At 47.8% G+C, this 21992-nt stretch overlaps 3 non-coding genes across 3 annotated transcripts; all 3 read left to right on the top strand.

Moving 5' to 3' along the window:
- The first annotated feature begins 3619 nt into the window (after positions 1-3619).
- On the top strand, positions 3620-3691 carry trnae-cuc (transfer RNA glutamic acid (anticodon CUC)). The gene has a single exon. It is a non-coding gene; the product is annotated as a tRNA-Glu (tRNA).
- Positions 3692-11442: 7751 nt separating this feature from the next.
- Positions 11443-11514, top strand: trnad-guc (transfer RNA aspartic acid (anticodon GUC)). Its single transcript has one exon. It is a non-coding gene; the product is annotated as a tRNA-Asp (tRNA).
- A 9803-nt stretch (positions 11515-21317) lies between these two features.
- On the top strand, positions 21318-21389 carry trnad-guc (transfer RNA aspartic acid (anticodon GUC)). The gene has a single exon. It is a non-coding gene; the product is annotated as a tRNA-Asp (tRNA).
- Positions 21390-21992: the final 603 nt, after the last annotated feature.

The raw sequence follows: 21992 nt of genomic DNA on the forward strand, positions 1-21992 counted from the left end.
CCTCCCCCGCATAAGTTTTTAAAAATAAATTTAAAGTACCCAATTAATTTGTTCCAATTAAGGGTCAATTTAACATGCCAATTCACCTACCCTGAACATCTTTGTGTTGTAGGGGTGAAACTCACGCAAACACGGGGAGAATGTGCAAACTCCACACGGACAGTGACCCAGAGATCGAACCTGAGACCTCAGCGCTGTGAGGCAGCAGCACTAACCACTGCGCCATCGTGCTGCCCCTCCCCCGCATATCTGACATGGTCAACCAGATTGCGCAGTATCGAGTCTTCTCCACAGTTGACTTGAAGTCCGCGACCCACCAGCTCCCTATCCGACTGGAGGACCGCCAATACACTGCCTTCGAGGCAGATGGCCACCTCTACCACTTCCTCAGGATCCCCTTCGGCGTCACCAAAGGGGTCTCGGACTTCCAAATAGAAATGGACCGAATAGTTGACCAGAATGGGCTGCAGGCCACGTTCCCGTACTTAGACAATATCACCATCTGTGGCCATGACCAGCAGGACCATGCCAAAAACCTCCGGCACTTCCTCCACACCGCTAAACTCCTGAACCTCACCAATAATAAAGAAAAATGCGTTTTCCGCACAACCCGCCGAGCCATCCTCGGCTACATCGTGGAACATGGAGTCCTAGGGCCCGACCCCTCCTGGAACTCCCCCTCCCTCACTGCCCCAAGGCCCTGAAGAGATGCCTGGGGTTCTTCTCGTACTATGCCCAGTGGGTCCCCAATTATGCGGACAAGGCCCGTCCACTTATCAAATCCACCATTTTTCCCCTTACGACTGAGGCCCGACTGGCCTTCAATCGCATCAAGGCAGATATTGCCAAAGCCGCGATGCATGCTGTGGATGAGTCCATCCCATTCTAGGTGGAGAGCGATGCATCGGACTTTGCTCTGGCCGCTACACTCAACCAGGCGGGCAGGCCCGTGGCTTTCTTCTCCCGTACCCTCCATGCCTCCGAAATTCAACACTCCTCCGTCGAAAAGGAAGCCTAAGCCATCGTAGACACTGTGCAACGTTAGAGGCATTTCCTGACTGGCAGGCGATTCACTCTCCTCACTGACCAACGGTCGGTTGCCTTCATGTTCAATAACACACAGCAGGGCAAGATCAAGAATGACAAGATACTGAAGTCGAGGATCGAGGTCTCCACCTACAACTACGATATCTTGTATCGACCTGCGAAGCTCAATGAGCCCCCAGATGCCCTTTTCCGCAGTCCATGTGCCAGCGCACAAGTAGACCCAGTCCGGGCCCTCACAATGACCTCTGTCACTCGGGGGTCACTCGTTTTTTTCACTTCATCAAGGCGCGCAACCTGCCTTACTCCATCGAGGAGGTCAGGTCCGTGACGCGGGACTGCCAGGTCTGTGCGGAGTGCAAGCCGCACTTCTATCGGCCAGATAGATCACACCTGGTCAAAGGCCTCTCACCCCTTTGAGCGCCTCAGCATCGATTTCAAAGGGCCCCTCCCCTCCACTGACCGTAACGTGTACTTCCTCAACATTATTGGCGAGTACTCAAGATTCCCCTTCGCCATCCCGTGCCCTGACATGACCTCTGCCACCGTCATCAAGGCCCTGCACAGTCTTTTCACTCTGTTTGAGTTCCCCGCCTACATCCATCGTGATCGAGGTTCCTCCTTCATGAGCGACGAGTTGCGTCAGTTCCTGCTCAGAAAGGGCATTGCCTCTAGCAGGACGACCAGCTATAACCCCCGGGAAATGGACAGGTCGAGAGGGAGAATGCGATGGTCTGGAAGGCCGTCCTCCTGGCCCTATGGTCTAGGAGTAGGAGTCTCCCAGTCTCCCGCTGGCAGGAGGTCCTCTCCGATGCGCTCCACTCCATCCGGCCGCTCCTGTATACAGCCACCAATGATACTCCTCACGAGCGTATGTTTGCTTTCCCCAGGAAATCCAACTCCAGTGTCTCGCTCTCATCCTGGCTGGCAGTCCCAGGACCCGTCCTCCTCTGGAAGCATGTGAGGAGCCATAAATCTGACCCCCTCATCGAGAAGGTCCTGCTCCTCCATGCCAATCCACACTATGCCTACGTGGCACACCAGGACAGGCAATAGGACATAGTCTCCCTTTGAGATTTGGCACCAGCAGGCTCCCCAGTGACCATCACCACCATCACCCCTGACCCTACGCCATCTTTCCCCAGCCCTGCCCACCTACCTCACGAACTAGCACCCGCAGGCTCACCAGCGACAAACACCACAGACCGACTCAATAACTGGGTGAAGAAGAGGACAACACGCTCCCGGACACACAGGTCTCGACACTGCTGCCCACACCACAGCTGGGACTGAGGCGATCATGGCAGAAGGTCAAGGCCCCCGGCAGACTTGACCTTTAAGACCACTTCACCCCGCCGGACTCTTTTTTTAACAGGGGGTGAATGTGGTAAACCACTGTGTTGTGTTGTACATGCCTGGGCTTCTCCCGCCTGGCTCTGCCTGTGGCTCCTCCCCTCTGGCTCATGTATAAAGGTGGCTAGTCTCCACCCCAGTTCGGTACCAGAGGCCAGTAGGCGAGCTGTTTAGCGTATTAATGCTCAGTTACATTCATCACTCGTCATGTGCTTATTGATGGCATATCATTACACTTTGTTTCTGCTTCCACTTTTCTGTGCCTTTCACATTCTGCGTCCTGTACACACACTGGGACTTCCCGTTGAATATTCCAACATTTTTTTATTGGTCGTCTCCTAAATCTGTATTTAAAAATTAGTACTTCGCTTGACGTTTAAAACAAAACATTAATTTGCAGTGCGATTTTAACAGGTTTGTGACATCTAGAAATTATTCGATTGCAACAGGTTATGAATATCTCTAATTATTGTAATTCTTGCAAATGGATTATGGGTGCTCGAGTTTGGAATAACCGTTTCCTGCCACGTATCAAACCAAACTTATTAAGGTAGTGCTGTACATGGCACGAACTGCTTCAGTGTCGGAGGAATTACGAATGGCCATGGAATATCGTGCAATAATGAAGGAACATGAACATATCTGACCTTATGAAGAGGCCGGAACGTTATTGACAAATAGCTGAAAATGCGTAAACTTAGGCTATCAGCTTTAAGATCAATTGCATGGAGTGCTCGGGCTTTCAACAACCACAACATATTCCTCTGCATTCGGTACAACATCAAAAAGTGGAGAGTTTTCCCCAGGTTGGTTCGGGCTCATTGTTGCCACAATTGTTTAATGCTGCCTTCCAGTAAAACAAAAGTAGTCACTGATGATATTTTCAGATGGATTGTGGGTGTATCAATGTGCTCATTGCAAGTAAATCTCGGCGTAACAATATTTTTTTTTCAGTGCAGTTTTGTAAACCTTTATCGTGCCTAAGTGTGTTGAATAATAATTAAAAAGAATGGGAGAAAGGAAGATGCAGAACAAAAGTTTATGAAAATTATATTAAGTCGATTCAGCTGATGAAATAGACAGATTTATGTTAATAGATAGTGAACCAGTAGAGTCCTGAAATGCATTTACACGCACAAATGACTCTCAAGTGCGAGCTATATGGATACTCGTGACAGGAACTGCATATTAAGAATGATCGCTGATCTGCTAGCATGCAGTTTCCCTGGTGGTCTAGTGGTTAGGATTCGGCGCTCTCACCGCCGCGGCCCGGGTTCGATTCCCGGTCAGGGAACGTATCTTTTTCTTAAAATGATAATCACTCAGATCACAATTGACGGTGGAGAATTATTCACTTTCTCACTTATTTATTTTAAGCCATGATGTGGAGATGCCGGCGTTGGACTGGGGTGAGCACAGTACGAAGTCTTACAACACCAGGTTAAAGTGAGGAAGGAGCAGCGCTCCGAAAGCTAGTGACATCGAAACAAACCTGTTGGACTTTAACCTGGTGTTGTAAGACTTCGTACTGTGGATTTATTTTAAGGATCAGCATTCTGCTGTCAACTGAGTCAAATGTTTGCCAAGTGATAAAGGTAATTCCTGCTTTCAGGTGAAGCTCATGACTGCATGGGCTCAGGTCTTCTTGGTCTCAGGTCTTGAGAGTCTAAAGGTGAAAGCTCTGTCCTTACTTGAACAATCTTTCACCTTTCCAAGCCACACAAGTCACGCGGAGATGAAAGAAATGTCAAATTCGTTAAACTGACAAAAGAGCCTTCAAATCTTCATGGTTCCGAAGAACAAGCAGATTGAATTGCACACTTCTGACAGTAACTCAGTGTTTTTGAAACTTTTTGTTTCCGGGGACCCATTTTTACCAATGGCCAATCTTCGGGACCCATGTTAGTCGACCTTGGTAATCCACACCGGCCGATCTTCGTGACCCACGCCGGCCGACATTCGCGATCCACCATTTTCTCTTACTATTAATGCGAGAGGTGAGCTTGCCTGGTCCTCACAATCTCAGTCCAAGCAGATTCACAGGAGGAGAGGGCTATGCACATATCAAATTCAGGATTAAGCCGGTTCTTTAGTGCCGTCTTAATCTTTGTGAGGTGGGAAAATCCAACCTCGCACATGTAGATCGTTGTGAAGGACCAGAGCAACAAAATGTTTGTTTTCTCAGCTCCTGATACTTCTCAGAGACGCCACTCCAGAATGCTGGCAGTTTCATTGATTGGTGCAGTGTTTTTAATGTGCTATCAAAGCTGAGGCACAGAAGTTCAGCCTGCTTCATTTGGAGTCAGACTTACCAGTACATTTACAGTATCCTTACTAATGCTGTTTTAGTCGATGTGTCGTAGCAGTGTGGGGAATATGTAGTAATTATGGCTTTGCACTTGCAATTGCCAAACTTTCAATGATTTTTGGAAAGCTGTGAATGCTTCACAGTGCCGAAAGCAATCATCATCCTTCCCTTGCAATTTGAGGTTCAGTTCATTTAAAATTGAAAAAATATCTGCAAGGTAAGACATAGTTAGCATCCAAGTTTCATCAGCAAACGAATCAGCCAGACAGGGCAATTTCTAGAGGAGAAAAGCGTGGATTTCACACCTCAGTTTGTAAACTCTGAGCATCTCCCCTATTGATGTGGAGATGCCGGCGTTGGACTGGGGTGAGCACAGTAAGAAGTCTTACAACACCAGGTTAAAGTCCAACAGGTTTGTTTCGATATCACTAGCTTTCGGAGCGTTGCTCCTTCCTCAGGTGAATGAAGAGGTATGTTCCAGAAACATATATATGGACAAATTCAAAGATGCCAGACAATGCTTGGAATGTGAGCATTAGCAGGTGATTAAGTCTTTACAGATCCAGAGATGGGGTAACCCCAGGTTAAAGAGGTATGAATTGTGTCAAGCCAGGACAGTTGGTAGGATTTTGTGGGCAAGATGGTGGGGGATGAATGTGATGCGACATGAATCCCAGGTCCCGGTTGAGGCCGCACTCATGTGTGCGGAACTTGGCTATAAGTTTCTGCTCGGCGATTCTGCATAGTCGCGCGTCCTGAAGGACGCCTTGGAGAACGCTTACCCGGAGATCAGAAGCTGAATGCCCTTGACTGCTGAAGTGTTCCCTGACTGGAAGGGAACATTCCTGCCTGGGGATTGTCGCACGATGCATCTCCCCTATTGACTGAGCATTACAGTGGGTGAAGTCCACCATCATTGGGATTGACTGGTCACTGTTTCGATCCAATGCTTTAATGTCATCTAAAAGGCCAGAAAAAAACTTATACCCACACTTCAGTACACAGAGGGTGATGATTTCACATGGCTTTCATTATATCCCTTGCCATAAGTTCAGCTCTGTCCATGATTAAACCATGAGGAATATATAGTCTCACCAGATCATTTCAGTAATGTTTAGGGATGCAGAAGAAAATCGAGATTATAGCCTTGTTCATCATTTGTGATCACCGCACAGTCTGCCACCACCATGCCTCGATCGCACGTTGACTCCGTGTTCAGGTCCCAACACTCCTGGGCCGCATGCGCGCTGATGAGTGCGCACACTTGTGTAGTGCATCCGCATTTTTTTAACTGGTCGCTGCCACCAGTTTTAAAGCCGCTTGCAGCTGGCATTGTTAAAAGCCAGCTGCTGCATGTGAATTCCCACGATCGAGAAAGCCGCGATAGATGGCTCCACGAACCTCCTGACACCCGCCCATAACCCACCCGTGGGTAGCAACCACCAATTTGAAATTGCCTGCAGTAACTGATCAGCAATGATGTTATCAAATGGCGGAGCATGTTCCGAATGTTCTATTTCTGCTCCAATTTAGAATGTTCATCTATCTATATGATGCCCATTGTGGGCAACACGATAGCATAGTGGCTAGCACAGTTGCTTCATAGTTCCTGGGTCCCAGGTTCGATTCCCGGCTGGGTCACTGTCTGTGCGGAGTCTGCACGTTGCCTGCGTGGGTTTACTCCGGGTGCTCCAGTTTTCTCCCACAGTTCAAAGATGTACAGATTAGGTGGATCGGCCATGATAAATTGTCCTTAGTGTCCGAAAAATGTTAAGTGGGGGTTACGGGGTAGTGTAGATACATGGGCTTCAGTAGGGTGCTCTTTGTAAGACCCGGTGCAGACTCGATGGGTCAATGGCCTCCTTCTGCACTGTAAATTCTATGATATGAGTGTTTATAAGCAGTGGCAGATTTTTATGAAGATATTTCATAATTCTTGACAAAACCTTCCTTTGACAATAACACACTCTAATAGTCTAATAGAAGGGTGAACACACGGCAGCTTTCTTTTTCATGTCGCGATGCATCTGCGTGTTGCTGTGCATATTTTCCTGGCTTGTGTTTTGGATTGGATTTGTTTATTGTCACGTGTACCGAGGTACAGTGAAAGTATTCTTCTGTGTGCAGCTCACACAGATCATTAAGTTGATGAAAAGATAAGAAAATAAAAAGAAAATACATAATAGGGCAACAAGGTACACAATGTCAACACATGGACACCGGCATCGGGTGAAGCATACAGGGGTGTAATACTAATCAGGCCAGTCCATAAGAGGGTCATTTAGGAGTCTGGGAACGCCGGGGAAGAAGCTGTTTTTGAATCTAGTCGTATGTGTTCTCAGACTTTGTATCTCCTGCCAGATGGAAGAAGTTGGAAGAGTGAGTAAGCCGGGTGAGAGGGGTCTTTGGTTATCCTGCCTGATTTCCCCAGGCAGACGGACATGTAGATGACATCACGGATAGGAGACAGATTTGTGTGATGGACTGGGCTTTGTTCACGACTCGCTGAAGTTTTTTGCGGTCTTGGGCCGAGCAGTTGCCATACCAGGCTGTGATGCAGCCAGATAGAATGGTTTCTATGGTGCATCTATAAAAGTTGTAAGTGTTCATGTGGACATGCCGAATTAACTTAGTTTCCTGAGGTGATATAGGCACTGTTGTGCTTGCTTGGTGGTAGCGTCAACCTGGGTGTACCAGGACATATTTTTGGAGATGTGTACCCCTAGGAATTTGAAGCTGTCAACCATCTCCACCACGGTTGATGCTGACGGGGGTGTGAACAGTATTTTGCTTCATGAAATCAATGGCCAGCTATTTCGATTTGCTGGCATTGAGGGATAGATTTCTGTTGTTACATCACTCCATTAGGTTCTCTATCTCCCTATTGAATTCTGTCTCATTGTCATTCAAGATCCAGCCCACTATGGTCGTCTTGTCAGCAAACTTGTAGATGAAGTTGGAACCTAATTTTGCCACACAGTCATGTGTGTAAAGGAATCATAGTAGGGGGCTAAGTACGCAGCCTTGCCTGTATTGATGGAAATTGTGGAGGAGCTGTTGTTGTTTATTCTTCCTGATTATGGTCTGTGAGTCAGAACGTCGAGGATCCAGTTGCAGAGTGAGGAGCCAAGTCCTAGGTTTTGGAGCTTTGATATGAGCTCAGCTGGGATTATGGTGTTGAAGGCGGAGCTGTAGTCACTAAATAGGATTCTGATGTAAGAGTCCTTGTTGTCGAGATACTTTCAGGATGAGTGTAGGGCCAAGGAGATGGCGTCTGCCCTGGACCGGTTGCGGCGGTATGCAAATTGCAGTGGATCAAAGCGTTCTGGGAGTATAGAGTTGATGCACATGACCAATCTCTCGAAGCACTTCATTATGACTGATGTCAGGGCCACTGGACGGTAGTGGTTGAGGCAAGTTGCCTTGTTCTTCTTTGGCACCGGTACGATAGTGGTCTTCTTGAAGCAGGTGGGGAGCTCGGAGTGGAGTAGGGACAGGTTAAAGATGTCCACGAATAGACCTGTCAGCTGGTCCACACAGGCTCTGAGTGCACCAGGTATCCCGTCCAGATCCATTGCCTTCCAAGTGTTCACATTCAGGAATGCTGATTTGGCTTCGGAAGCTGTGACGGTGGTATGGGTGTGTTATGGGCAGCTGGGGCACTTGACAGCAGATCATTATTTTCCTGCTCGAACCGAGCATAGAATGCATTGAGTTCATTGGGGAGGGGTGCACTGCTGCCGGAGATACTGCTCGACTTCATTTTGTAGCCCGTTATATTGTTTAGGCCTTGCTGCAACCTTCGAGAGCCTGTAACGCTATATGTGACTCTAGGTTGGTCTGATATTCTCTCTTGGCATCCCAGATGGCTTTTCGGAGGTTGGACCTAGATTTCTTGTACAGGTCAGCATCACCTGAATTGAACGCCTCAGACTTGTCTTTCAGTAGGCAGTCAATCTTGCGATTGAGCCATGGTTTCCGGTTGGGAAATGTACGTACTGCTTTCTTTGGCACGCATTCGTCCACACATTTACTGATGAAGTCTGTGACGGTGGTGGCATACTCATTTAAGTTGGTCGCTGAGTTTTTAATTATGGATTGTCTCCAAGCAGTCATGTAGGAGCTCTTCTGTTTTCTCATATGTATAAACATATTCCACTTGTATGTCTGTCTGAGTCTCTGTGGTGATGTTCTGATAGCTGTGTCTATCTGTGTGTAAATGAGTGTCCGTCTTTACATCTGTCTATGTGACTGTGTTTGTACCTGCCGACCTGTCAGTGTGTATGTGTCCATGTCTGTTTACCTGACTTTATGTATGTTTCTGCACCTCATAATTTCTTCACTGTTCTGAGTGGGTCTTTGCATTTCACAATCTACCCGTTCCCTACACCGTATTGTACCGGGCCTGACAGTACACAAAGAGAATGATGTGAATTGCATGCTGTCTATCAACAATGGCCAATAGAAAGTTAAATATAGCTTCATCAAATAAATATTTCACTGGAAGGTGAATCAACATCCCTGCCTCCTGGAAGCTGAGAGTGACTTTCTCGCAAAAACGGTGCTAAATATCCCCACTTATCAACTTGAAGGTGGAGGTTACAACGGACTTGGGATCAATTCCGGCCTCAGGTTACTGTGTGGAGCTTGTACTTTCTCCCAGTGTCTGAGTGGGTTTCCTCCCGGCGCTCCTGTTTCCTCCCACAGTCCAAAGATGTGCAGGTTAGGTGGATTTGCAATGCTAAAATTGCCCCTTAGTGTCCAAAAGGTTAAATAGGGTTACTGGTTTATGAGTATAGATTGACGTGGGCTTAAGCAGCCTGCTCTTTCCAAGGGACGGTGTCGACTCGATGGGATGAATTGCCTCCCTCTGCATGTAAATACCATGATTCTATGATAAAATAACCAATAAGTGCCATGCAATGGTAATTCTTCACAGCAGCTTATAAATATTCTCATTGGAAACACAGAATATAAACCATATAAGCTCTGTTGCTTCCAGAGCTTTAACAAGTCATAGAGATTTACAACACAAAGAGATCCTCCTGTCCATCGTTTCTGCGCCAGCTATCTAGTGCCTATATATTCCAATCCCATTTTCCACCACTTGGCCCCAGGTCTCGCATGTGTTACAAGATCTCAGCGAAATGCTTCTTAAATGTTTGGAGTGTTTCAGCTTGCACCGGCTTTGCAGGCAGTGAGTTCCAGATTTCCAGCACCCACTGAGTGAAAGTGTTTTTTCCTGAAATCCCTTCCATATCTCCCGCCACTTAACTTAAGTCTATGCCCCTGGCTATTGACCCCTTTACTACGGGAAAAAGTTTTTCCTATCTACCCTGGTACATCAAAGTAGTGTACGGTAAGATAAAGGTAAAGTCGCCATAGTCCCCAATAACCATAGGCTGCTTTCCATTTTGAGTAAGAAGTCTTACAACACCAGGTTAAAGTCCATCTTGAGGGGGAGAGCTGACTGGTGGTGATTTAACCTGAGGATCACCATACCTCAGGCGAGGCGCAAGGCTGAGCATGTGGCCTTCATGCCTGCCACTCAGCCTTCTCTGCTCTGAGGAATAAAACGCCAGGTCTATCAGCCTTCATAGCTGAAACACACAGACCCCGGCAACATCCTGGTGAATATGTTCTGCACTCTTTTAAGTGCAAACCCATGCTTCTTATAATGTGGCGCCTGGAACTGCACAGAATACTCTGTGGCCTAACAAAGATTTCAAACAGCTCCATCATAACCTCTTTGCTCTTCTATTCTATGCCTCGGCTAATAAAGGTTAGTACTCTATATGCCTCCTTAGGCGCCCTATCTACCTACCCTGCTGCCTTCTGGGATCTTTGGCATGCACCCCAAAGTAATTTTTCTCCTCAGCACTTCCATCGTACTACCGCTCATTGTGTATTCCCTTATCTTCTTAGTCTTCACAAAATACAGCACCTCATACTTTTCAGGATCAAGTTCGCTTTATCACTGTTCGGCACCAGCTGACCAGTCCGTCGATGTCATCCTGTAATCTCAGGTTTCCCTCCTCACCCTTTACCACCCCACCAATTTTCGTGTCATCTGCCAACTGACTGATCATGCGGTCCACATTCACGTCGAGGCCATTAACGTACACTAAAAACAGCAAGGATCAAAGCAACCAATCCCGCTCTGATTCTTTCTCCCGGTGAGTAACAGAGCCAGGAATGAATCAGGTTTTAGCTGGGTTAGCATTAAAAAAAAAAAATAACCACTGTTGCCAAATACGGAATCTGTATTGAACAATTAACTGGGTAGCAATAGTTACAGAAAGAACGTTTCAATATTTATACGTGATTCTGAGGATGGCACTTTGTCGTTTGCTGAACCTTCAACTTCAAATCTGGCATTCCAAAAGTGAGGACCGAAAAACACACTTCTCCGCTGTCCGCTGCCATTGGTTGTCCAATGCTTGCGGGAAAATAAAACATTCCTTGACTTCCGGTCTTTGGTCCAAAATTAACAGATTTGACGGAGCTGTGAACGGCAAGTTCCTCAGTGTATTAATGCGTCCCTCTAAGCTTCTTTCTGCTCCTCCACATGTCATAGTCTGTGTGTCGGTTCCGCTATGTGCCTTACTTAAATTCCTGTCCGTAACAGAGTTAATATCGTGTGTCTGATAGAGAATACAGCTGTCGCCACAAGTTAGTTCCTGGTCTGACATTAGCCTATCAAATGGAGCATGTATGCATTACATCAGGGCATCACTTCCTCGTTAGTATAGTGGTGAGTATCCCCGCCTGTCACGCGGGAGACCGGGGTTCAATTCCCCGACGGGGAGTTTATTATAATTTTAAGATTGCAGATTTTGCTTGTGTGCTTGTGTACCGTTAAAAAGGTGGAAACGAGAACTCGATGAAACTGCGAACCTTTACATTGTTCGCCCACATTTTTTCGTGGTCTTTCTTCAGGCTACAACGGTCAGTAATCAAACGATGCTGAAATTCTTCGCCATCCGTGGCACTGTGCGAATTCTGTCGAGCTTTAATTATGCTTCCTCTCTTTAAAAAAATGATCACGTTCCCTTGAATCACAGAACTTTGCGGTGCAGACAGAGGGTAGTAATTAACCATCGTGTCAGCACCGGCTCTTATAATGAGTTTTCGTCCCGCTGCCTGCTCCCCACAATGTTGCGCAACTTTACCCTTTTTTTTGCAGCATTTGAAAGCTTCCGTTGAAATTGCCCCATTAGACTTTTAGGCATTGCATTCCTGAAGCGTCAAGGACACTGAGGGCATAGTCTCAGAATAAAAGGAGCCAATTTAAGACTGAAATGAAGAGGAATTGCGTCTCTCAGAATCACAGCAACTTCATTGCAGAGTTAATGTCAGCTTACTTGTGTCACTACCCTCCAAATTACTACAATCTCCTGACTGGGAAATCTATCTCCTTCCATTCACTGCTGCTGGGTCAAAATCTTCGACATTCCTTGCTAACAGCACTGTGGGTGTACCAGCAAAAGATGGACTTGGTCGATTTAAGAAGGCGACTCATCACCAATCTTGCTTGAAATTAGGACGAGCTCGCTAAGACGAAGCAGAGGTTAGTAAGGATATTGTCCCCCAGTTGGCAGTATGTGACGTGCAGTATGCCTCAGTGTTCAGTGTAGGGGCCTCAACCTTAAGGGGAAGAGGAATCTGAATCGTTGAATATTTTTAAGTTTGAGAGCTGCGTTATTTTTTAAAAAAAAGTATTTTTATTAAGGTTTTGCAGAATTTTTCATCATAAAACAGTAGTAACAACAATAACTAAACAAACTAGAGTGAACATTAACATAGTGTAAAAAGGGAATATACAATAACAATTAAATAGACATTACCCCATGTGACCCAGTCTTCCCACACCACACCAATGAAACACACAGCCCCCGCCCCCCGGATTGCTGCTGCTGACATTTTAATTTTCCTCGAGAAAGTCGACGAACGGCTGCCACCTCTGAAAGAACCCTAGCGCAGACCTTCTTAAGGCAAACTTTATTTTTTTCGAGGCTGAGAAACCCAGCCATGTCGATAACCCAAGTCTCTGCACTCGGGGGCTTCGAGTCCCTCCACATTAATAAAATCCGTCTCAGGGCTACTAGGGAGGCAAAGGCCAAGACGTCGGCCTCTTTCGCCCGCTGAACTCCCAGGTCTTCTGACACTCCAAAGATCGCTATCTCTGGACTCGGCAGCACCCGTGTGTTAAGCACCTTGGACATTGCCCTCGTGAACCCTTGCCAGAACTCTCTAAGCTCCGGGCATGCCCAAAACATGTGGACATGGTTTGCAGGGCTGCCCTTGCACCTCACACAACTGTCTTCTACCCCAAAAAACTTGCTCACTCTCGCCCGGTGGACCACCTTAAATTGAATTAGACTGAGCCTGGCAGATGATGAGGAGGAGGAATTAACCCTGCCTAGGACCTCTGCCCACAGACCTGCTTCCAACTCCTCACCTAGCTCCTCCTCTCACTTGCCCTTGACCTCCTCTACCGGGGTTTCCTCCTCCTCCTGTAGTTCCTGGTAGATAACCGACACCTCCCACCCCTCCCCCACCCCCCACTCAGGTGCCGGGGACCACTCTGTCCGGTATCCTCAGTGGCGGCAGTGGCGGAAAGGCCACTACCTGTTTTTTCAGGAAGGCTCGTACTTGCAGATGTTTAAAGGCGTTTCTGGGGCTAGATTAAATTTGTCCTCTAGCGCCTTCAAACTGGGAAAGCCTCCGTCTATGAACGGATCTCCCATCCTTCTGATGCCTGCCCTCTGCCAACTCTGGAACCCACCATCTATCCTACCCAGGACAAACCTGTGGTTGTTGCATATCGGGGTCCAGACCAACGCTCCCTCCACCTTCTTGTACCTCCTCGGCTGTCTCCAGATCTGCAGTGTCGCCACCACCATCGGACTTGTGGAGTAACGGGTCGGCGAGAACAGCTGTTATCAAAGCTCCCAGACCAGTACCTTTACATGATGCCGCCTCCAGCTGCTCCCATGCCGCCCTCCCCTCCCCCCCCCCCATCACCCACTTCCTAATTATAGCTATATTGGCCACCCAGTAGAAGTAGCGAATGTCCGGCAGCAGCAACCCCCTCCTCCCCCCGCCCCCGACTGCGCTCCAACAGTGATCGCCATATTCACAGGATCTTATTTGCCCACACAAAGCCCGTAATGTCCTTACTCACCCGCTTAAAAAAGGCCTTAGGGATGAAGATGGGGAGGCACTGAAAGACAAACAAAAATCTGGGGAGGACAGTCATTTTCACGGTCTGCACCCTCCCTGCCAGTGACAGCGGGAGTATGTCCCACCTTTTAAAGTCACTTTCCATTTGCTCCACAAACCGGGACAGGTTCAGCCTGTGCAGGGCATCCCATTTCCTTGCCACCTGTATACCCAGGTAACAAAAACTTTTCTCTACCATCCTGAGTGGCAGCTCTTTCAATCTCTCCTCCTGCCACTTGGCTTGGATCACAAACAACTTGCTCTTTCCCATGTTCAGGTTGTACCCTGAAAAACTACCAAAATCCCTCAGGATCTGCAAAACCTCCCCCATCCCCTCCACAGGGTCCGAAATGTAAAGGAGCAAATCATCCGCGTATAGCGAGACCCGATGTTCCCCCCCCTCCCCCCCCGCCCACCCGAATCAGTCCCCGTCAGTTCCTCGAGGCTCTCAGCACCATAGCTAGTGGTTCTCTAGCAAGGGCAAATAGTAATGGGGAGAGGTTCCCCTGTGAAGCTCGAAGTACCCCAACCTCAGCCGGTTTGTACATACACTTGCTACAGGCGCCTGGTACAGCAATTTCACCCAGCCAATAAAGCCCTCACCAAACCCAAACCTCCCCAGCGTTTCCCACAGGTACTCCCACTCCACCCGGTCAAAGGCTTTCTCTGCGCCCATCGCTATTACCACCTCCGCCTCTCATCCCTCTGAGGGCATCATAGTAATATTCAAAAGTCTCTGAACATTGGTATTGTGTCATCTGCCTTTAACAAACCCAGTCTGGTCTTCCTCAATCACCCCTGGGATGCAATCCTCAATTCTTGTGGCCAGAATCTGAGCTAGCAATTTGGCATCCACGTTAAAAAGTGAAATCGGCCTGTATGACCCACAATGTTCCGTGTCGTTCCCTCGTTTAAGAACGAGTGAGATCAAGGCCTGTGACATTGTTGGGGGGAGGGTTCCTTTCTCTCCAGCCTCATTGAAGGTCCTCATCAGGAGTGGGCTCAATATTTCTGAAAATTTCTTATAGAATTCTACCAGGAAACTATCCGGCCCCGGGGCTTTACCCGATTGCATACCCTCTATACCCTTGACAATCTCCTCCAATTCAATCGGGGCCTCCAGCTCCTCCACCAGGTCCTCTTCCACTTTTGGAAACCTCAACTGGTCCGAAAATTGCCTCATCCCTTCCGTTCCCGTCAGGGGTCCCGACTCGTATAGTTTACTGTAGAACTCCTTAAAGACTCCATTCACCCCGCTGGATCCAGGACCGTGTTACCCTCCCTATTATTCACTCCCCCGATTTCCCTGGCCGCCTCCCTATTTTGCAGTTGGTGTGCCAGCATTCGACTCACTTTCTCCCCGTACTGATAGACTGCCCCCCTTGCCTTCCTCAGCTGTGCAACCACTTTCCTTGTGGCCAGCAGTTCAAACTCCGCCTGCAGACTCTGCCGCTCCGGGAGCCTCCGTGTATCACCTGTCCACTCGGAGTATCTCCTCCACCAGTCTCTCCCTCTCCGCTCTTTCTCTCTTTTCCCTGTTGGATCGAATTGTGATTAGCTCCCCTCTGACAACTGCCTTCAGAGCCTCCCATACTGGTGCCGTCTGCTACCTCAACCGTATTGTTTGATTACAGGTAATCCTGGATGTTCCTGCTTATCTGCCCGCAAACCTCTTCGTCCGTCAACAGCCCCACATCCAGTCTCCAGAGTGGGCATTGCAGGTCCACCCAGTGCAGGGCATGGTCCGTGACTGTGATTGCTGAGTATTCTGTCCCCGCCACCTTTGGGATTAACGGCCTGCGGAAGACAAAGAATTCTCTACAGGAATAAACCTTGTGAACGTGGGAGAATAGAGAGAACTCCGCGCGAACCTCCAGGGTGCCCCCCCCCCCCCCACCCTCTCCCATCTGCTCCATAAAACCCTTCAGTTCCTTAGCCACTGCCGGTCAGTTCCCTGTCCTGGACTTCACCGGTCCAGCTTGGGGTCGATGACTGTGTCTCCCCCCATGATCAGGTTGTGTGACTCTAAGTCCGGGATTTTGCCCAGCATGCGTCTCATAAATTCCACATCATCCCAATTCGGAGCATAGACGTTCACAAACACCACCCAGACCCCCTCCCACTTTCCACTCACCATTATATACCTGCCCCCCTTATCTGCCACAATGCTCCCAGCCTCGAATGCCACACCCTTACTGATCAGAATTGCTACTCCCCTGCTCTTCGAATCCAGCCCTGAATGGAACACGTGGCCTACCCATCCCTTTCTCAAACTCGTGTGATCTGCGAGCTTTAAATGTGTCTCCTGAAGCATTGTTACGTCTGCCTTTAACCCCTTTAGATGAGCGAACACAAGGGCACTTTTGACTGGCCCATTCAAACCCCTCACATTCCACGTGATCAGCCTGGACGGGGGGATAACCTCCTCCCCTCCCGACCCTTTTTTGGCCAACCCCGAGCCCGCGCCCTTCGCTTCCTCGAGCGCCCCCACGGGGAGCCACCGCCCCCGACCCTCAATTGGTACCCCAAAATTGATACCTCCTCTGTCAGTGAAACAGTATCCTCCCTTCCCCCCAACAGCCCCATGACCTAAAACCCCCGCTAAGCACCAGCTGAGCACTTGCTCACCCCGCCACTACGCTCCCGAGAGTCAGCTGACCCATGCTGACCCCAGCAGCTCCTGCCCCTGGCGCCGATCAGACTGTTGCCTCATAGGCCGGACCCCTCTGCCCACATGAATAAACCAATTAAACTCCCTGTCCAGCCCCAGTGAGTAAATAGTAATACGAAATGAAAAATAAACAGAAGACACTAACATTGCCCCATGAGGAGACACTTGTTGAACCAAGGCTCCAACTGCCTGAAAAATCGCACTAAGCACAGGGCCCCCTCCCCCTCTGTATCTCAACTTTGCCGAAAATACTGCACCCTCCAGCCACCATCACAGCCCTTACACGCACACAACATTGTACACAATCTTATATTAGAAACGGTACCGTGTTACCCAGCCCCACTGCCGCATTCCACCAAAGCTTAACTGTCCTTTAATTCAAGTCCAGCTTTTCTTGTTTGACGAATGACCACACCTCGTCCGGCTTCTCAAAATAGTGATGCCGTTCCTTGTATGTGACCCATAGCCTGGGTGTAGCACCCCAAATTTCACCCCCTTGCTGAAGAGGGTCGCCTTCACCCGGTTGAATCCAGCACGCCTCTTGGCCAGCTCCGCACCCAGGTCCTGGTAGATGCATATCACGCTGTTCTCCCACCTGCTGCTCCCTTCTTTTTTTGCCCACTGCAAGACAAGTTCCTTGTCCGAGAAGCGATGAAATCCCACCACCATGGCCCTCGGCGATTCATTCGCCTTGGGCTTCCTTGCGAGGGCTCTGTCCAGTTCCATGGGTCGAGGGATACCCCCATCCCTATCAGCGCCTCCAGCATCTTGGACGCAAATGCTCCTGCATCCGACCCCTCCACACCTTCGGGGAGGCCCACAATTCTCAAGTTCAGTCTCCTGGACCTGTTTTCTAGGTCCTTCAGCCCCACCTGCCAGTTCTTGTGGTGGCCACCTTAAGGGCCAATATGAATAACCAGTCCTCATGGTCGGATAGCCTTTTCTCCATCTCTTTAATCGCTTTCCCTTGTGTGGCATGAGTTGCGATCATTTGGTCTATTGATGCCTTCATCGGGGCCAGCATGTCCTTTTTAAGATCAGCAAAGCAACACCTAAGGAACTCCTGTTGTTCCTGTGCCCACTGCGCCCATGCACCCTGATCTATACCGGCCGCCATGTGGTGCATCAGCGCCCACTCCACATGCTTCTGCCTGTTGGGACTTAAACGTTTCAACTGGCCACTCCTGGTCCAGCTATCCATACAACAGAGAGGGAATCCTTTTGGCAGCGTTCGCTTCACTAATCTGCCCCAAAACGTCCGTGAAAACTCCTGAAAAAAGGTTCGAGAGTCCGTTCCAGACCGGAGCTGCCGAATGCGCGACCTACTCCTCCATGGCCGCCACCGGAAGTCTCGAGAGCTACATTATTGATTCCCAAGGGACTGAAAGGTTATCGTGTGAGGCACAAATGCGGAGCTCCAGTTACAAGCAGGGCAGACATAATGTCATGATTGGAGGAGCAGGAGCGAGGGGTCCAGTGACGTCATCTCGCTCTTTATTCAAATATTCGTGTAATAAATGTATTATAATAATGCAGGTAAAGCTAGTGACACCCAAGCTCCATGAAACAATAGAAAATATTCACACCTCGAAAACCTGCCATGCGAAATACCTTTTCCTCGTATCGATTTTGCTTCATGTACCATCGCCTTGGAACTCGCCAACACGTAGGAAGAAGGATATTCCCCACCTTTCATTGCCTTCAATTATAATTTCTAAATCTTATTCACCTGCAGGTGCTCAGGAAGGATCTGTTGGATATACATCCAGAATCAGTCAAGTGAGATACAACTTTCTTTCATCTCTGTCAGTTTCTCTCTTTCTCCCTCCCTCTGTCTCTCTATTTCTCCCTCTCTCTCTCTCTTTCTTTCTCCATGTCTCTATCACTGACAGGGGCTGTTTAGCACAGGGCTAAATCGCTGGCTTTGAAAACAGACCAAGACAGGCCAGCAGCACTGTTCAATTCCCGTACCAGCCTCCCTGAACAGGCGCCGGAATGTGGCGACTAGGGGCTTTTCACAGTAACTTCATTTGAAGCCTACTTGTGACAATAAGCCATTTTCATTTCATTTGGTCTGAGACCTGAATCGCTGAATGTATCCAACATATTCTGTCATTGTTTAACTCCTGTGTTTGTGTCCATATAATCCCCACAGTGCAGAAGGAGGCCATTCGGCCCATTGAGTGTGCACCCAATCTACAAAGAGCAGCCGAACATCGACACACTCAGCCGCCCTATTCCGCACCTTGTAACCCCACCTAACCTGCATATCTTTGGAGACTAACGGGCATTTTAGCATGGCCACTCCACTTTACCTTCCAACATTATTTATGGAATGAGCTTCTTACTTGCCCAATCTCTTTTATTCTGTTCCCAAGGAATTTGAATGGGCGACCTTCAAATTCAAATTAGAATGGGACTTGGGATCAATTGCGTTCTTGGGTTACTGTTTGGAGCTTGCACTTTCTCCCAGTGTCTGAGTGGGTTTTATCCCGGTGCTCCTGTTTCCTCCCACAGTCCAAAGATGTGCAGGTTAGGTGGATTTGCAATGCTAAAATTGCCCCATAGTGTTCAAAAGGTTAGATAGGGTTACTGGGTTTTAGGGATAGATTGGAGGCGTGGGTTTAAGCAGCCTGCTCTTTCCAAGGGACTGTGTCGACTCGATGGGATGAATTGCCTTCCTCTGCCTGTACATTCTATGATTCTATGATAAAATGGCCAACAAGTGCCATGGAACGGTAATTCTTCGGCAGCAGCTTATAAATATTCTCATTGGAAACACAGAATATAAACCATATAAGCTATGTTGCTTCCAGAGCTTTCACAGATCCATAGAGATTTACAACACAAAGAGATCCTTCGGTCCATCGTTTCTGTGCCAGCTATCTAGTGCCTATTGTATTCCAATCCCATTTTCCACCACTTGGCCCCAGGTCTTGCATGTGTTACAAGATCTCAGTGAAAAGCTTCTTAAATATTGTGAGTGTTTCAGCTTGTACCAGCTTTGCAGGCAGTGAGTTCCAGATTTCCACCACCCACTGGGTGAAAGTGTTTTCTCCTGAAATCCCTTCCATATCTCCTGCCACTTAACTTAAGTCTATGCCCCTGGCTATTGACCCCTTTACTACGAGGAAAGGTTTTTCCTAACTACCCTGGTACATCAAAGTAGTGTACGGTAAGATAAAGGTAAAGTCACCATAGACTCCGATACTTTCCATTTTGAGTAAGAAGTCTTACAACACCAGGTTATAGTGTATATTGAGGGGGAGAGCTGTCTGGTGGTAATTTAACCTGAGGATCACCACACCTCAGGCGAGGCGCAAGGCTGAGCATGTGGCATTCATGAATAACCCCAATCATGTCTGCCACTCAGCTTTCTCTGCTCTGAGGAATAAAACGCCAGGTCTATCAGCCTTCATAGCTGAAACACTCTGACCCCGGCAAATTCCCCGGCTCTGCACGTGCAATCACATGCTTCTTATAATGTGGCGTCTGGAACTGCACAGAATACTCTTTGGCCTAACAAACATTTCAAACAGCTCCATCATAACCTCTCTGCTCTTTTATTCTATGCCTCGGCTAATAAAGATTAATAAAGTACTCTATATGCCTCCTTAGCCGCCCGATCTACCTACCCTGTTGTCTTCTGGGATCTATAGCATGCACCCCAAAGTAATTTTGGTCCTCTGCACGTCCAACGTACTACCGTTCATTGTGTATTCCCTTGCCTTCTTAGTCTTCACAAAATACAGTAAGAAGTCTTACAACACCAGATTAAAGTCCAACAGATTTGTTTCAAACACTAGCTTTCGGAGCACTTCTCCTTCCAGCAGTGCTCCGAAACCTAGTGTTTGAAACAAACCTGTTGGACTTTAACCTGGTGTTGTAAGACTTCTTACTGTGCTTACCCCAATCCAACGCCGGCATCTCCACATCATGGTTCGCAAAATACATCACCTCATACTTTTCAGGGTCAAATTCACTTTACCACTGTTCGGCACCAGCTGGCCAGTCCGTCTGTGTCATCCTGTTTCCCTCCTCACCCTTTACCATCCCACCAATTTTCGTGTCATCTGCCAATTAACTGATCATGCGGTCCACATTCTCATCGAGGCCGTTAATGTACACTAAAAACAGCAAGGAAAAAAGCACCAAATCCCACCCCTGATTCTTTCTTCCAGTGAGTAACAGAACCACGAATGAGTCAGGTTTTCCTGGATGAGCATTTAAAATATATAACCACTGTTGACATTGCGGAATCTGTATTGAACAATTAACTGGGTGGTAATAGTTACAGAAAGTTTCAATATTTATACGTGATTCTGAGGATGGCACTTGTCGTTTGCTGAATCTTCAACTTTAAATCTGGCACTTCTAAAGTGAGAAACTAAAAACACACTTCTCCGCTGTCCGCTGCCATTGGTTGTCCAATGCTTGCGAGAAAATAAAACATTCCTTGACTTCCGGTCTTTGATCCAAAATGATCAGATTTGACGGAGCTGTGAACGGCAAGTTCCTCAGTGTATTAATGCGTCCCTCTAAGCTTCTCGCTGCTCCTGTGTGTCGGTTCCGCTGAATGCCTCACTTAAATTCCTGTCCGCAACAGAGGTAATACCTTGGGTCTGATAAAGAAATACAGCTGTTGCCACAAGTTAGTGCCTGTTCTTACATTACCATATCAAATGGAGTATGTATGCATCCAATGAGTGCATCACTTCTTCGTTAGTATAGTGGTGAGTATCCCCGCCTGTCACGCGGGAGACCGGGGTTCAATTCCCCGACGGGGAGTTTGTCATAATATTAAGATTGCAGATTTTTTGCGTGTGTGCTTCTGTATCGTTAAAATGGTGGAAACTCAGAACAACTGAACCTTTACATTGTTCGCCCACGTTTTTTCGTGGTCTTAATTCAAGCTACAAAGGTCAGTAATCAAACGATGCTGAAATTCTTCGACATCCGTGGCATTGTGCGAATTCTCTCGAGCTTTAATTATGCCTCCTCTCTTTAAAAAAAATGATCACGTTCCCTTGAATCACAGAACTTTGCGGTGCAGACAGAGAGTAGTTCCCCATCGTGTCAGCACCGGATCTTATAATGAGTTTTCGTCCCGCTGCCTGCTCCCCACAATGTTGCGCAATTTTAAACATTTTTTATACAGCATTTGAAAGCGTCCGTTGAACTTGAATCAGACTTTTAGGCATTGCATTCCTGAAGCGACAAGGACACTGAAGGCATAGTCTCAGAATAAAAGGGCACCAATTTAAGACTGAAATGATAAGGAATTTCGTCTCTCAGAATCACAGCAACTTCATTGCAGAGTTAATGTCAGCTTACTTGTGTCACTACCCTCCAAATTACTACAATCTCCTGACTGGGAAATCTATCTCCTTC

Source organism: Scyliorhinus torazame, chromosome 14 (assembly GCF_047496885.1).
Source record: "Scyliorhinus torazame isolate Kashiwa2021f chromosome 14, sScyTor2.1, whole genome shotgun sequence".
Lineage (NCBI taxonomy): Eukaryota > Metazoa > Chordata > Chondrichthyes > Carcharhiniformes > Scyliorhinidae > Scyliorhinus > Scyliorhinus torazame.